This window comes from Bombus impatiens, unplaced genomic scaffold (genome assembly GCF_000188095.3).
Source record: "Bombus impatiens unplaced genomic scaffold, BIMP_2.2 scf_0197, whole genome shotgun sequence".
Taxonomy (NCBI): Eukaryota; Metazoa; Arthropoda; class Insecta; order Hymenoptera; family Apidae; genus Bombus; species Bombus impatiens.
Window position 1 is genome coordinate 1,212,384 of NT_176616.1, and position 15,074 is coordinate 1,227,457.

The 15,074-nt window shown below is 44.2% G+C and overlaps 2 long non-coding RNA genes across 2 annotated transcripts in view; one reads left to right on the forward strand and one right to left on the reverse strand.

Annotated features, from left to right (window-relative positions):
• Positions 1-94, reverse strand: part of LOC112212465 — a 50,569-nt gene extending 50,475 nt beyond the window's left edge. Inside the window, exon 1 of the long non-coding RNA XR_002946290.2 lies at positions 4-94. This is a non-coding gene — a long non-coding RNA (uncharacterized LOC112212465). The remainder of the gene's footprint in view (positions 1-3) is intronic.
• A 135-nt stretch (positions 95-229) lies between these two features.
• Positions 230-15,074, forward strand: part of LOC112212466 — a 51,704-nt gene continuing 36,859 nt past the window's right edge. The window contains exon 1 of the long non-coding RNA XR_002946291.2: positions 230-580. This is a non-coding gene — a long non-coding RNA (uncharacterized LOC112212466). The remainder of the gene's footprint in view (positions 581-15,074) is intronic.

A 15,074-nucleotide genomic window follows, 5' to 3' on the forward strand; every position in this document is an offset into this window, starting at 1 on the left:
CACCTTCGGCCGTGTTCGACTCCCTTCGCCCCTCTCTCTTTCTACACGTGCACAGGCCGCGTCCCCACTGATTTTCGTGTGTGCGAACCTTAACTCCCCTTCTCTCCCCACTGCTCGGCCCGTGACAGCTATCCCCACCACCTTTGTTGTTCGGCCAGACTCGCCCCCCTTCGTGTTCACGTCGGCCTAACCGAGCTCAGTAGGCGCGAGGTGGGCACACGAACACTATCGTTTCCGAGTGCACCTACGAGAATTGAACCACGCCTATCCCCCTACTCTTGTTCGCGCGACCGGCCACCTCGTGCTGTTTTTACCGGCAAGGTAACCGATGACGAGACAGAGAAAGAGAATCGTGGTGGATTCGCTCGGCGGAAGAGAAGAACGAGACAGAGAGGGAAGTCTCTTTTACTGGTTTCTCTACTCGGGCCTGCCCACGCGCCGAGGATGCGTGCTTGCGCGCGCAAAAGCTCGTTGATAAGGAACACGTTGCGTTGGATGCTGAGAATCCTAAGACTCGACGGGGATCGATGCCTTCCAGACGATTTGCTCGTTCTTCTTTCCTTCTTCTTGCTGCGACGACGTGAGTAAAACAAGTAGCGTCTATTATTTATTGGCGCGTTCTTTACACGGTGCGCAACAAGTGTGCGCGCGCCGATGGGGATCACGTGACTGCTTTTTCTCCGATGACCGTTCGTAAACGTAAACTACGACGATACTGGAAAACAATTTCTCGCGGAACTGATACCGTGAAACGACTTGGAAAAAGCGAGCAAAAAATGAGCAAGCTAGAGTTCCGGTTTTTGCGAGTCTCTAGTGTTATTCATCTCGTGAAACGGGTACGGTATGTCGTTCGGTGGAACGAACCATGAAACGTATTATGTATACGCGATCGTTGTAGCTCGCGCATGGTAGGCATAGCAAAGTGTTCGGCAATTTCTTTTTCTTCATTTTTCAACGTCTTGGATAAAAATGTTTAACGTGTCTCGCCTCGTCTATGACTTTCGTAAACAAAACGTCCCTTGAGATATTGACACGTGGTTAAGGTTCTAGCCACGCTTTAGACACGTGTCCACTACGTCGAGAGTACTCGCTAAGTGGTCGTCGCTCCGACCATTTGAATTTTTTCTAGACGCTCGTGTTTACCATCTTTTTCCTTTTCTATCCTTTTTTTTTCTTTTTCTTTAACGGAAGAACCGAACGACGCGACGACGACAGTCCGATACCACACGGAGAACCGTAAAGTGCAGAATACTCAAGTCGATTTATTTTAGGAACTCGTGTGCCATGAATATATTCAACGCTCGTCTACTTCCTTTTAAGCGTTACACGCAGACACCATTTGCGACGTATTAACTACGCGTTTCTATATTAATGGACGCGCGACGCGACGGTCCTTTTTACCGGATAGTAGGATCCCGTTTTATTAATTCAATAAGAAGAAGAAGGAGGAATATCTGTTAGATTAATAAAATTTCCGGTGACCCGAGTCTCGTTCGATAAATCATGATCTCCTTGTTGCACGCCCGACTGCCGTGAGACGTGTAATTTGGTAAAAAAAAGTCCACAGAAAGTGGAACGTATGCTTCGTATAATTACAATGAATTGATAGGTTCGGGATGGATGAATTACCTCTCTCGTATTAGAATAATTATGCCATCTACGTCATTAGCCTTAATGAGACGCGATCGAACTGATGCCTTCTAGGAAACTCGCACTTTCGAACCTATCTCTGCTATATTTCGCTTCCAAGCTACCCACGCTTCTTCGGCGATTGATCCGTAAAATTTAAACATACGATAATTACATGCTCGATGCTTGGCGCGTGCATAGCTATTCATATAGGCGCGTCATTCGCTTCGTTGTTTCCTGATTTCTTTGCCAACATCGACGTCGCGTTGACGTAACTCCTCTGTGACGTAGCTGCCTCTATTCTCTACCTATACGTTTATATTTTATATCCATTGTAACTTCCTCACCACGCATCTGTCTCTTCGTGGGAAAATTGCATAGTTACATCTCTTCCCATTGAAATGTTATTGATAAGTGGATATTAATGAAATTACACGAGAAGCTATCGTATTTCATACGTGGTAGGTAGATTCTTTCTGTTTTTCATGTTATACTGGTCGAAGGGAAGCCGTGCCTTCTTTTTCTTTTTTCTCTCTCTTTTCTTGTTTCGAACGACTTTCACGTCACGACGAATCCCACACGCGCATACGAGCATTGTCACGCACGCCTTCCAAGGTTTCCGAGGTTGCACCTGGGTCGAACGTGTACCCACCTTTTCCGCAAGAAAAAGATCCTTACCTAAAGGCACGCACGCACGAGATGATCCAGCTGTTTGATCTTTGCCACGTGCTCCCTTTTTATCCCGTATCTCGTCGATGGGGTGATGGCTCCTTAACGGCATCTGCGTTTACACAATTTTCACACGATTATTCAATTTCGAATCGCAAGAATCTATCGATCTTCCATCGTGTTCTGTTTACATACGTTACTTCACGAGGAATCATAGATTTTGAGCTTTAAAGGCAGAGATTGTAGGGCGATATGAAATTGAACTTTTTGAAGCTCCCAGTTTAACTTCTTCAAGCTCTTCAACTTCGAATAATTAACAATTCAGTGATATATTTTGTCTATTCTTTTTTTACGAAAAGCAACTACGGAAGCTTGAATTGTTGTTTGGTTTAACCAGTTTCTGCTTTTCGTACACAAAAATTTAAACATATTTATTTACAACATCTTTCAGCAATGCGTTCACTTGTCTTTTCGATTCGTACACGATTTTCCACGTATATTTCTAATGAATAATATTTGACATTAAGATGATACTCTATAAGATGATACTTCCTTGTCATGCTCACTTTTCGAATCACGTCTCATTCACGACTATTATATAATATATGTACCTATATGCTTATATAGATGTAGAAGTTAAAAACCTTAAAGATCACAATCCGTACACATCAAAATTCGCATTTAAGAAATCCTAACATTTACTGCTTCAGCGATGATCTCAAGCTTGAGATTCCAAGCTTATTCTATCAACGCTATGACAATTGATAAGAAAGTAATATTTGAAGAACGAAGAAGTACGAAGAAGTCCGAAGACTCGCGAAAATACAACGGCAACCTAAATATCTCTAGAGTCACCGGTTTTCCTCTCTTTGACCACGCAATCTCCTAATTATTTCTGGATGTCCACTTTGCAGTGACGGCGAAATTCGAGTTTTGAGAGCATTCCGTGATCATTATAGGAACTGACGCGCAAGCAGTCCGACGAAAGATGCGTTCACGTAGAATCCACACCGTAGAGGGAAGGGCCACAGAGACCCGTACAAATCCCAAAATAAATGTCATCGTGTATCATCGTGGTAACGTAATCCCGGATCGCGAAGACAAATGGCGGCAGAATACGATACGATGCACCGCGGTCGGTCGTTCGAGATGAGGAGTCGTCTCGTTCCACGTATTTACATACCGCGACGAACGAAGGTCCCTAGGACGGGGCTCTGTCCTCCTCCGAAGCCGGGGAGTCAACGTACAAAGAGGATCGAGAAGAAGGAAACGAGACGCGTGTGTCACCAATAGCGTAACGTCCATGAAGGACGGACGATGACTCGTCTCCTGGAAAACTAACAGGATCGGATTTTGAATTCATCGATAACTTCGATATTTGCATATCTAAAACAGTCAGAGAATCTAGAATAAAAAATTCTTCGTTATAATTTATTATCATAGAGAAACACTCCGAGAAGGTTTAGAACTTTATATCTTCTCTTCTGTCATTTCCGAAACAATCAGACAATCTACGATAGAAAATTCTTCGTTATAATTTATAATCACAGAGAAATAGCTCAAGAAGGTTAAATTGCTATTCTTTTTCCTCTTAAGAATTTTGTAATTTATTCTCTCGTTGTTAACAGTATTTGACAGATGATTCAAATTTTCACAGAACGAAGTAACAATAACGTATAAGTAATGAATGGAAACTGAAGGTACATATTAGATTCTATAATAGAACGTGTTCGATTAACACCGTGAGTAGCCGCGGCCCTGCGAATGGAAAAACAAATCGGCCGGTCATGCGTCAAGATTTTAAGCAAACACGTGGTGCGTCCGCACGTTCGTGCGTGTCCACGCAGCCGAGGTACCGGCCAGTGTATTAAAAAGCGCGCGCGTTTGCTCTGTCTCGAAGACCACTTCACGGCCACGTATATACCCTAGAAGAGGAGTCTAGCTCCGAGAACTCTCCTCCCGATATAGCCGAACATGTCACCGCGTCTCCTCACCTTGAGAAGGTCTTTCAAGGTTGAAAAGTCTAACGACCGACGATGGTCGAACGTGCAAATCACCCTGAACAGATCGGTCCTTCAAATATCCTACCATCACATTGTCGCTACCAAAATCGCTGTATTATGTTAATTACCGAGATACACAGGATTCATTGGCAACATCGAAAAACCAGTCGCAGATTAACCGACACTGTAACAAGTTCTCAACATAAAAATCTTGCTAGTACGACGTTGCAACTCGCTAACGAAGACACGGTGTCCCGACCCTTTGAAAAATTAATCCTGAATTATGATACCGGCCCGGCCTAATGCGCCCTAATGCAATCGGTTCGATCGATCGAGAGAGACGATAAAAATAAAAAGGGAAGAAAGGCAGAGAAAAAAAAGATATATACGAACATAATCTGTCCGCGGGTTTGTAGACTTCGGCAGTATATCAAGAACCACTTTTCCGCGACACGCTCGGTCTGGCTGCGTGGCATGGGGAGAAAAAAAGAGAGGGAAAGAAAAAGACACCCGAGAAACTCGTGGTGGAGGACAAGAGCAAGTGGAAAGCGTAGGCGGGGCGCATACCAGAGGCACCTGCTCATTTACTTTGCGGCGGCCGGTCGGCAGTCTATGGTAGGGGATCCTCATTAGGGTTTGCCCCTACCAACCTATCGCCACAACCACTACCAGATCCTGTTTGTACACGCGACGACTATAACGAGAGGGACGCGGCCGTGCCCGGCTGCCACCACTAGAACGTTTTCCTCGGTTTCTCGAGGAACGGGGCCAATTAATGGCTATCCACGGCTGGCCGCGGGGATGAATACCTTCACGACGAGAACAAGCTTGGTGGGAGTTGACGCTGTCGGAATCGCTTGAAAAAAGACACGAGTTTTCTGAGCGAGAGCTCTTGTAGCTACAAGATCCTTAATGACCGACGATCGTGTCAATAATTGTCAACCGTGAAGATTGGGAGCGAGAGCCAACGATCGTACGTGTATGTCGGGATCGTGGGGAGAAATATGTGGCATGATTGATCTCGTTTTCACGACACCAACAAGAACCAAAGTGGGTCTGTTTTTTCAGATTTCTGGCTGATAGTATTACATATATGATACTTTCCTCGTATCCTCGTTTTGAGAGATTTCTCTTGGTTAATGTTTCTTTTTGATACCAGCGAAAATTGAACAGAGACCAGGTTGTGTAAATTGGAAGAATGTCGGTCGTAACAGTGTGACAGGAGATGAATGGAGATCAAATAAAGGAGATTTGTTTCCTTGATTGATTCTCACGCGGCGGCAGATCGCGTCTGCTTTTCCTTGCCACCTGTTGCTGCTTTCGCTTACGGGACCCTCTCGCCACGATTTCCCTGTACATCCAATGAGTCATCCGTTTCATCGAGATACCACGACGTATGCAAAAACTGTTCAGGATTTTATGTCAGGGATAACCGATTGGAAGAAATCGGTTACGAGGTACCCATAGCCTTCGATAAATTGACGTTAAGTCGGTGTACGTTAAATATTAATTTACGAATACGTTCTTGACAATATCGTAATTTTAAATCTGTAACACACTTTCAAAAATATACAGAAGCGAACGTGGATGTATCGATTAAATAAAAGTTTATCGGGCCAAAGAAGCCGAACGTTTCTTTTTCGACGTGTTCTCCACCCCGTGGCATAAAACCCGTTCTACGTCGAATGTTTCAACACCTAAAGAGATTTACGAGGCGGCAAAAGGGAGGGAGAGGAAAGGACGAGAAGAAAGATTACGGTGCTCCCGAAGGAGGAAGCAAGAAGGGAAGAAAAATAGTGAAACCACAGCCACCCTCGACGGTATGGGCGTGCGCCGCAGGACCCCATGGGTCTCTCCCGTGTAAGATCTTACATAAAGATCGTCGTCCGTACACAATAATGGCCCTGGCTGCTGGCTGTCCTGTCGCCCGTATTCCCCATAACCTCTTGGACGACCGTTATGACGAGGTTCGCTGTTGCAGCTTGCCTTGTACGTTTACTTCTCGTGTAAACCGAGCGTGTGTGTTACGTGCCTATACGTGCCTTTTAGACCCACGTCCACGTTGCACGTTACCGCGAAACAATGGCGCAGGAATAACGAAACCCGTAGGGGTGCGATGTAACCCTCCGCTGTCACTATTTGTTCTCTTTCGCCCCCGGAAGAATAATGACACCGGGAGTTATATTAAGTTACCCACTGGTCGAGGGTGTCATTCTGCGATCACAGGTTCTTAAACGAAACCGCATTGAATCGTAGAAGAAGTCACCGTTAAACATGTACTTTAATTATGTATGGAGGAAATTCATACAGCGGTGTAATATTACCATGAAATCCGTCAAAAATCGATTGATAATTTTTGATGGAAATTTGACAAAAAGGAACGTATAGTTGAAGTTCAAGTCTTCAACTTGTGCAATTAAATCGGTCCCGACGCCAATGGCAGCGACTAGGAAAGTACAGAGAGGAGAGATGAAGTTGAAAAAGAAAGCAACAAACACGCGACGCCTCTCCAGGTATACGTACACACAGAGAAGGAACGGGCGTTCCTTTTTGGTCACCGAAGGCATCCTGCAGCGTGACGAAATACGTTGACGGAATTGACACGTAATTGCACGCTACACTTTGATTCCGCGGCTCATAATACACTCTTATTATTAACGATTGCCCGCGGCATCGTTTCGATGGTTTCGCAACCGGAGAGCCTCCCTTTCAGCGCAACAGCAGCACAAAACGCTTCCTCGCCCCTTCCCTTCCTGCCGAACAGTTTCGCGATCCTTTCGAGACGGCATTGAAAGGAAGCCTCGAACCATCAAAGGGAACGTAAATTGTTCTGCCGTTGCGTTACGCGCCCGGTAACATCCAATAAATATTATTATCGGTGGCTTACAGAGGCGGCGCGACGATAATATAACGCTCCGCTGTATGTCAAGAGCTGACACGGAAATTTTACGCAAATACCATACGGTAATTTAGAATAAAATTCATCTCCAACAGGTTGTAACTAATACGTTCGCTGCGTGCGACGTGAATTTGATTGTCGCTATGTATATGATAAAAAACAACAAATTGTGAAAAAATATATAATAATTCACATCAAATGTAGATCATAGCGAAAACACACAAGTCACATTTTTTCTCTTCGTTAAATCTGCCATGGGGCTCCGTTGAAAAATATTTTGGTCTTTTTAATCACCAAATAATCAAAATCAAAAGGTCATTCATATAACCATACTTTTCCCTATAATCTTCGTACAAAGATTGTACAATATAAAACAGGTATCGGACATCAAACTCGTAGCAAACATCGAAAAAAACGAGCAAATTTAATAATTAAAAAATTAATGGCACATTGCTATCGTTCAAAAGAATGTCAGTTTTTGGGAGTAATTACTAGCGAGGAATATATCTTTGCTATATGCACGAGTAATTGAATAATTAGACTCGATCAATTTTGTATATGAATATTGTATATGATTATTTATTCACAAAGAATTGCATGAAATAGCTTTCTCTGTGGATCTAGTTATAGCCGAAAACAGGGGATAAACGTGATGAAAGAAGCTCGTAACAGATTAAATGGTCATTCTTGGTACACGTCCCTAAACGGTCGCCAAAGTGAGCCTAACCTGGTTCGAAAGAGGTCATAAAATTCTTTATTCTCTTCGAAAAGCGTTCGATCCGCTTCTTCTTTCTGTTGATGGCGATGAGATACGAGCTTGTATATACCATTTTCGACTGGTCAGTGGTCAGTGGCATTGGTGTTCGTTACAAGCTGAAGGCGTGTTGGCATTGTTGTCGTTCTTAAATGGGGCAAACAGCAGCGGCGGGTGGCCGATTCTTACAAAGCCTCTTGGCACTTTTCGCCTCCCTCTGAAGAAAACTCGAAGGAACTGCGAGTGGCAAAAGCGGTACCCGCTTCACAAGACGCTCGTAAATGGAGTCCCGTGGACTCTGAAGGGCGTGTAAACGGCCTAACTATCCGAAACTTCCTGTGATTTATGTACACGAAGGAGCGTGAAACCGTTTGCCACTGACAAATTGCCCGCTTAGTGCGTGGCTCCCGATACATAAGCAGAGTTTTGAAGAAGCGCCCGCACGACAGACAAGGAGACGAAAGTGTAGTCGGATTCTCCTTGACGTTTATTAAAGATCGTTGCCCTTTGAAACATTGAAAACAATTACGAGCGGATGAACGACGAGATTGAAACATCGATATCTCTAATACGATATTTAGAAACTTGTTGCAATTGAGAGGCGGTTCAGCAATTTTTGAACTTTCGTCACTGTTGTCTAAAGTTCAATTATATGACTTGTATCAAAGAAATAAAAATGAAAGCTACTTATAGAAAAAGATACATAATGCAAAAGAAGAAACAAAGCTTTATCAAGATCGTTCGTAAGAAAACTTGGAAAAAATACCGTGGTACATTTATAACATTTCTATGAAAAATTACAAATTACTCATTTTCAGAGCTTTGATTTTTCTAGTATTAAATCATCGACTGCGAAAGTGAATTATCTTTGCTCGAAAACACGAACAGCTAGTGTCGCGTCTCCTTGTCTCTTCTTTATTTCTTCGTCGTTTCATCCTAATTGGCTGTCTGAATTCGAGAATCAAAAGCCAGAGGTTCGAAGGGCAGACGTTATAACTTCCTGATGCGTGGCGCGATAAAAAAGTGAGAAAGCCGTGGTCCGGGAAGGAAAAAGGAGAAAAAGGAACGAAGATGGAGAGACGTTTGAATCGCTGGCTCTTGGATTGAACCTGGGTCACAAAGAAGCCTGCCTCGTCACGGTCTGAATAGCCACGGCAAGGAGGTTGGATTAGGTTAGGTTAAGTTACGAGGGTGGTTCCCCTTCAACTTGTCTTGAATGGGGCACGTGCTACCGGCGCGGCGTCGTAATCTTTTGGACAACCAGGACCTTCCGCCTGTCAATCTTTCTCTTTCTGTTTGTCTGTCTGCTTGGCCATCTTCCGTCTCCTTATACGATCTAGAATTTAACGTCTAGGATGGTTGTTTCTTCAAAGTCGATAGCAGCTGCTCTTAGGACGATCGAATTTGCAAGTCTGCTTACGTAACATATGCTTCGAACGCATCCTTTCTGATCACCATCATATTGTCATTCGCGTAGGTATTAGATACCTAATCGGAAAATTAGAATATCAGAATCTTGAATCGAAAAAAGTTTGCCAGTTCAGTTTTTCTGGGTTCAGTTTATCAGTGTTATCAACCGAAATGTTACGACTATCCGACAATGTACCTATAAATATAATGGAGCTTCGTTTATACAAGGATCACCTAGTTGAAAGTTAAATTTTGATTAGTGGCTGATTAAATAAAATCATACTGATTGAATCCACTTGTCTGAACGTGAACTTCTATTACATGAAATCCGATTATACGTAAACTACTTGCTCCCAAACAAGTTTATATAAACAAAGTCCTAAGTAAGTTTGGAACTTTAATGTTTGAAACATTTCTATGAATGTCGATATAGAAGAATAAGGATCCAGAGCAATAGTGTAACGTCTTTTAAAAAATAAAAAATTGTCAAAAGATGGTCTAACTTTAAGAGAGAAACCTAGCGTTCTGTAACAACTAGTTTGTCTGAAACGTATTCCTCTTGACTTTACATCCCATAATCGAATCAAATTCATCGATCTCTGTGTACTCGCCTGTACTTATACACGTTTATCATGAATTTCGTAAATGAATCCGTTCTAAGCGACAAAATTCTTCCGAGGTCCGTTAATTAAGCCAAGAAGCTCGATATCCCGCGCAAACTGATTTCCCCAATGCTAAACAATAGGTCAAGGAGGCTGATCGTAGAATAGAGCCAAACGAGTACTTGCGAAGAGAGTACAAGAGAGCACGTCAATTGGAAAGAGAAAGAGAGAAAGAGAGAACGAGAAAAGAATCGAAGGGGTCTCGCGTGTCGAGATGTAAATGCGTGCGCGCTATGCATCTGTCTCCTCTAGGGGTACGCGTGTACACGCACACGCGTTCTTTGCACGTAGCACGCGTGTACGTAACTCGGTACGCGCGAGCCGGTGTGAGCGTTCGTGTCGGTGCAGCTCGCACACGCGTGTCACCGCGACGACGAACGAGTTCGTGCACGCAACAGAGCTGCATAGTGATATACGACGGATATATGTATAAGGTTGGCTACATACAACCACTAGTCACAGCGCTACCGGTGCAGGAAGAAACCAGGGTTACGGCGGCGCTGGAATTTCTTTATGACGCGTTGCCAGTGAAATTCTGACCGCCTCTGTATATACCTATACGTCGATAATTCAGGAATGCTTAATGATTGGTGGCAAAAACCGAAACCCGTTCGACGCCTAATCGCGCACCAGCGTGTATTGTGTATGCGCGTGTTTGCGCGCTGACGCGGCACACGCGAGTCCGGAGATCCACCAGCGAGCTAAGTCTATCGTTACAGCGAATGCGCGAAGAAGTCGCTGTTCTGATAAATATGACAGGACAATTTAATATGAGTCTCTCGAAAGACAAATTGGCCGACTCCAGTTTTTCTTAATTCTTTAACTTGACTACATAAACGCGCGATTAATATTCAATGTTTAACGAAGAGAATGATAAATTCTGGGGTACATTAGAAAACAGCGTAACATCGCTTTTCTGTACTTCTCAATTTACGATGTTGATCAATGGTAGCTTCTGTACGGTTCGTGTAACACATGTAGATATATAAATAACGTAATCGTGAGCTTGTATCAATTTTTATTTGAGTACAACCGTTCGTGTGTATTTCCTCGCATAATCCGATAGACTGCGGGAACTGTCGCGCGACAAAGTTCGCTCATTTGCATCAGACCCAAAGAACGAACCAAAAAACAAGCCGGCGAATGAGCATCGTGTAATTATCGCGCGATTCAGCCGCGATCGAGAGCGGCCGAGATTTTCAGGAAGTGTACGATACGCATCTATGTACCTAAAGTAGTTAGGGCTGTTTGCGCCTGCATGCGCGAAGAAATTTTCCAAGCTTGCTTCCTCCGGCTGACGACGCACGGACTCGTCTCATCGCAACACAGGAAACAGGCTCGATGAGTATCTCTAGCCGAGCGTTCCGCAGGAACAGTTGTTATTAACCAATTTTTTAAAGCGGTAATTTCCGAAGTAATTATTACTCGCTTAGAGAGAGGCCGGGCGCCGTGGCATAATTCAACCACATTGCATGTAAAATCAAAGACGCGGACCCTCGCTGTACTTGTACACGCGGGTCGAAGCGAACGACTTCGGGCACGCGAGACGATTCCTCGCGCGGCGCAGCGCGCGTTACGTAGCGCGCGTAATAAATGCCGCTGTCTGTACGCTGCCGGTCACTAGTTGCTATGCTACTGGAATACCAACCGGGGTTACAATGTTACCGTAGCGATGTCAGACCGTGGAATTTCTTTTGCAACGACTAACATGCTGACCGCTCCTCCATGTATTTTAATGCCCGGTTTTCTAACTGTCCTGTCGCGTCTGGATATCCTGCCGCGTACCAAGGATCAAACTGATTACGTACTCGTATTCCGATCAGGTGCTTGCCTCTGTTAACGCTACGTACATTGACAACCCGCTGCCTCGAAAATAAGTTAATTAACGATATTAAGGTATGGGTACAACTTCCTACGCGGGTGATTACGAGACGTCTTACTACAGCGTGTACCTGGCCAACCCACTTGCCAATTAATCAAATTCATTAATAGCTGGCTAACGTTACGGGCTTCGGCTTGTTAATCGACGGTAACAATTACGTTGCTCCAAATGGAATAGGAACAGAGATATAGTTGGGTGAAAAGCTCGATTCATTTGGATGGAAAGAAATTAATTTCTTTGGTCTGTTTGGTCGGAATGAAATATAGATATATACATAGTTGGATTGACGTATTGTGAAGCGGCACATAGTAGAATAGCGGTAGTCAGTGGATCATAAGCGTGTGAAAGAAAATCGTAGAATCGTGCGACAACTGGTTTCAATTCTGAGACGTTCCACGGATATTTGCCAGTTACGTAACGTCTGAATCGCGCGCGCACGAGAATTATGAAAGTATCGTTATTATGCGTTACCCGTGGCACGCATATCTGCATTGTACCGCCACTATCTCGCCTTTTACCTTTTTTTCTACTCCACATACCCGGCATGTGATTTGCACAGTAGTCGGTCTGCGTACTGGCTTCGGGAACTTATCAGTTTGGAACTTAATAAAGTACCTTGAGATTTTTCTGAACTAGCCATTTTTTGAAACGTTTCGTGCCCCTCGCACCTTTCGGTATTATACGTATCTCTTCTATTCTTTTCTCTTTGAGAACTTTTACTTGCTGATAATTATAGCTGTGAGATAACTAGACCGCGAATGCTTATGTATTTTTGAAATTTAAATACACGAAAATGTACAACGTGCACATAATATATGCGTAAGAATATTGCGTATAAAATATGCGAAATGAAATGCTCGTTGCGATGCTTAAAGGCAGATATTTCTATGTGGGTTTTATTTCTTTGACTCGTGTTCCATAAAAATATGAATTTCCATAAAGATGCGCAGTCTAGTAATAACGAATGAGTAGGAAACAAACGTTTGCTATATAATTTTACGAGGAGCGTAACGGTCGGTGCCTTAAATATAATTCCTGGCCCGATGACCGCGATTAACGCCATCGTTGGAATTAATTATTTCGCCGGTTGCTTATTAAATACTTTTATTACCGCTCGTTAAACGCGCTGCCCTCGATAGAACGCTCCACGGTAAATGATATCACTCTGAAGGTATTTTCTCTCCGCCGAATAGCGTTTTGTGGAAAGGTGTCGTAAAGTTATCGCTCTTATCTCGTTGACAGTTTTACGCCGCTCTTTCTCCCCGTTGTTGTAACGGGGGTTTGCTCGGAGGCAAACGTTGTAGAGAACAAAAGAGTGATTTAATTACCGACACGGGAAGGAGCACGTGGTATCGATGATCGAAAGCGAGATACCGCGATGACCGTGGCGGTAATTAGCGATTCTCGATAAGTGAAACAACCGTTCGTCTTAATGACGACTTTACTCGTTAAGCCAGACATTCCACCCCCGTCTCGGAGCAATTAGTACGCCATGTCTCTCGATAGTTGGCTCTGATAAGACTACTGACGTATTCAGCAACATTTACACGTCAACGAAGACGATCGCGTGGATCTAGCCTGCGGATTTCTATGTGATCGTGGAACGACTTTCTAAAGGGGGAGAACGTTTTACGATGGTTTCTTTGTAACGGATCAATTAGAAGATGGTATTCCGTAGGTTATAATGGAACAACGAGATAGTAGTCGAGGTGGCTTAAACCCTAGGTCTAAGGATTAAACTTGAAAATTTGCGAGAAAATGGAGGGAAGTTTATGCTATATAGGTTATGGGATTTGAATGCAAATGGTGGAATTGTCTCACCTCTTGTGCAGACGGCAGCGTGGATCTGTTAGTCGACGGTCGTTCAATCGTGGCGACGAGAGACGCGTTCGACCAGGCACACGTCACTTCTATCACTCCACTTCACTCGTTTCATCAAACTAGTTTATGTCTCTTGTTCTGCCAAACACCATTTAAATAATTTTATGTCGGTGATCGTGGTTATGTAAAAATGTACGCGCGCAGAAGCATGAATTCGCGGAATTCTTCCATCTAAATTATTTTAATTCTTGATTTCCTGAATCAATAAATGACTAAACGCAACGTTGAATGTCATGACGGTGTTTTTGTCTTTTACGCACAGGCGATCCTCCTCGATCGAACACCACCTTCGTAACTAACTGCCTATTCGTAGTTCCAAGTATCCACACTTTTGTTCATTACCTTCGTTAATGTCCTCATAATATTGTCGGTCACCGTGTCACGAGTTATATGAGCTGGCGAGTAGACAAGTTCCTGGAATTCGATTGATTACAATACGCTACGTAACACCGACGCTTTCGAGCAACGATTCGAACTTCTGTCGTTACTGTTGTCAATACACCACGACCTTCCGATCCCTCTACGTTAATCTACATCGTTCCTTTCAATTAGTCTCTTACTCAAACACCTATCTTTCCGATACAGTCTCACGATATAAATATTCCATCACTTTATCACCCTTCTCACGGATTCAGTCCTCCGTACAAGAAGATTCTTCTTCTCGATCCACCGTCTCCCGTATCACTCACCGGGTGTAGCTCGTTCGAGGCGACCTGGTGTTCGAGAGAAAGTCAACCCCCGATATCCTGCCGATGAAAAGAACATCGGAGAGTAGCGAGATGATCGACGAGATTTCTTGGTTCGGTGCGGGGCGGCGAAAATCACGGATTAAAAGAAACGCGCCGCAACAGGTGAGAGAGACACGCGGAGAGAGAACGGAAAAGGACTACAGGAGGAGGCAGCGAGGATAGACAGAGAAGGACAACGATGAGGATGGCGTAACACCGCGCGTAGTAGCGGACAGTCGGCAACTAAAGGCCCCGAGGAGAGTCACCTCTCTCTCCTTCGTCTCTTCTTCTCGTCCTCTCTTCTGCCGCGTGTGTGTCTCTCTCTGTGCGCCACACGTGTGTGGCCGCCAACACACGAGTGCGTGCATGCACCTCGGAACACGTACGATGTTCCTTCTTCTCCCCCTCCCCTTTGCCACCGGTGTGTACCCTCTGCCGCTGTGCTCTCACTCTCCTCTCCATACCACCTTCTTCTCCTTCACCCCTCCACCCTTAACCCACCTACAGTACCCTCCCCCTTTTTTTTCTCCTTCTCTCTTACCCCGGCCACACGTCCT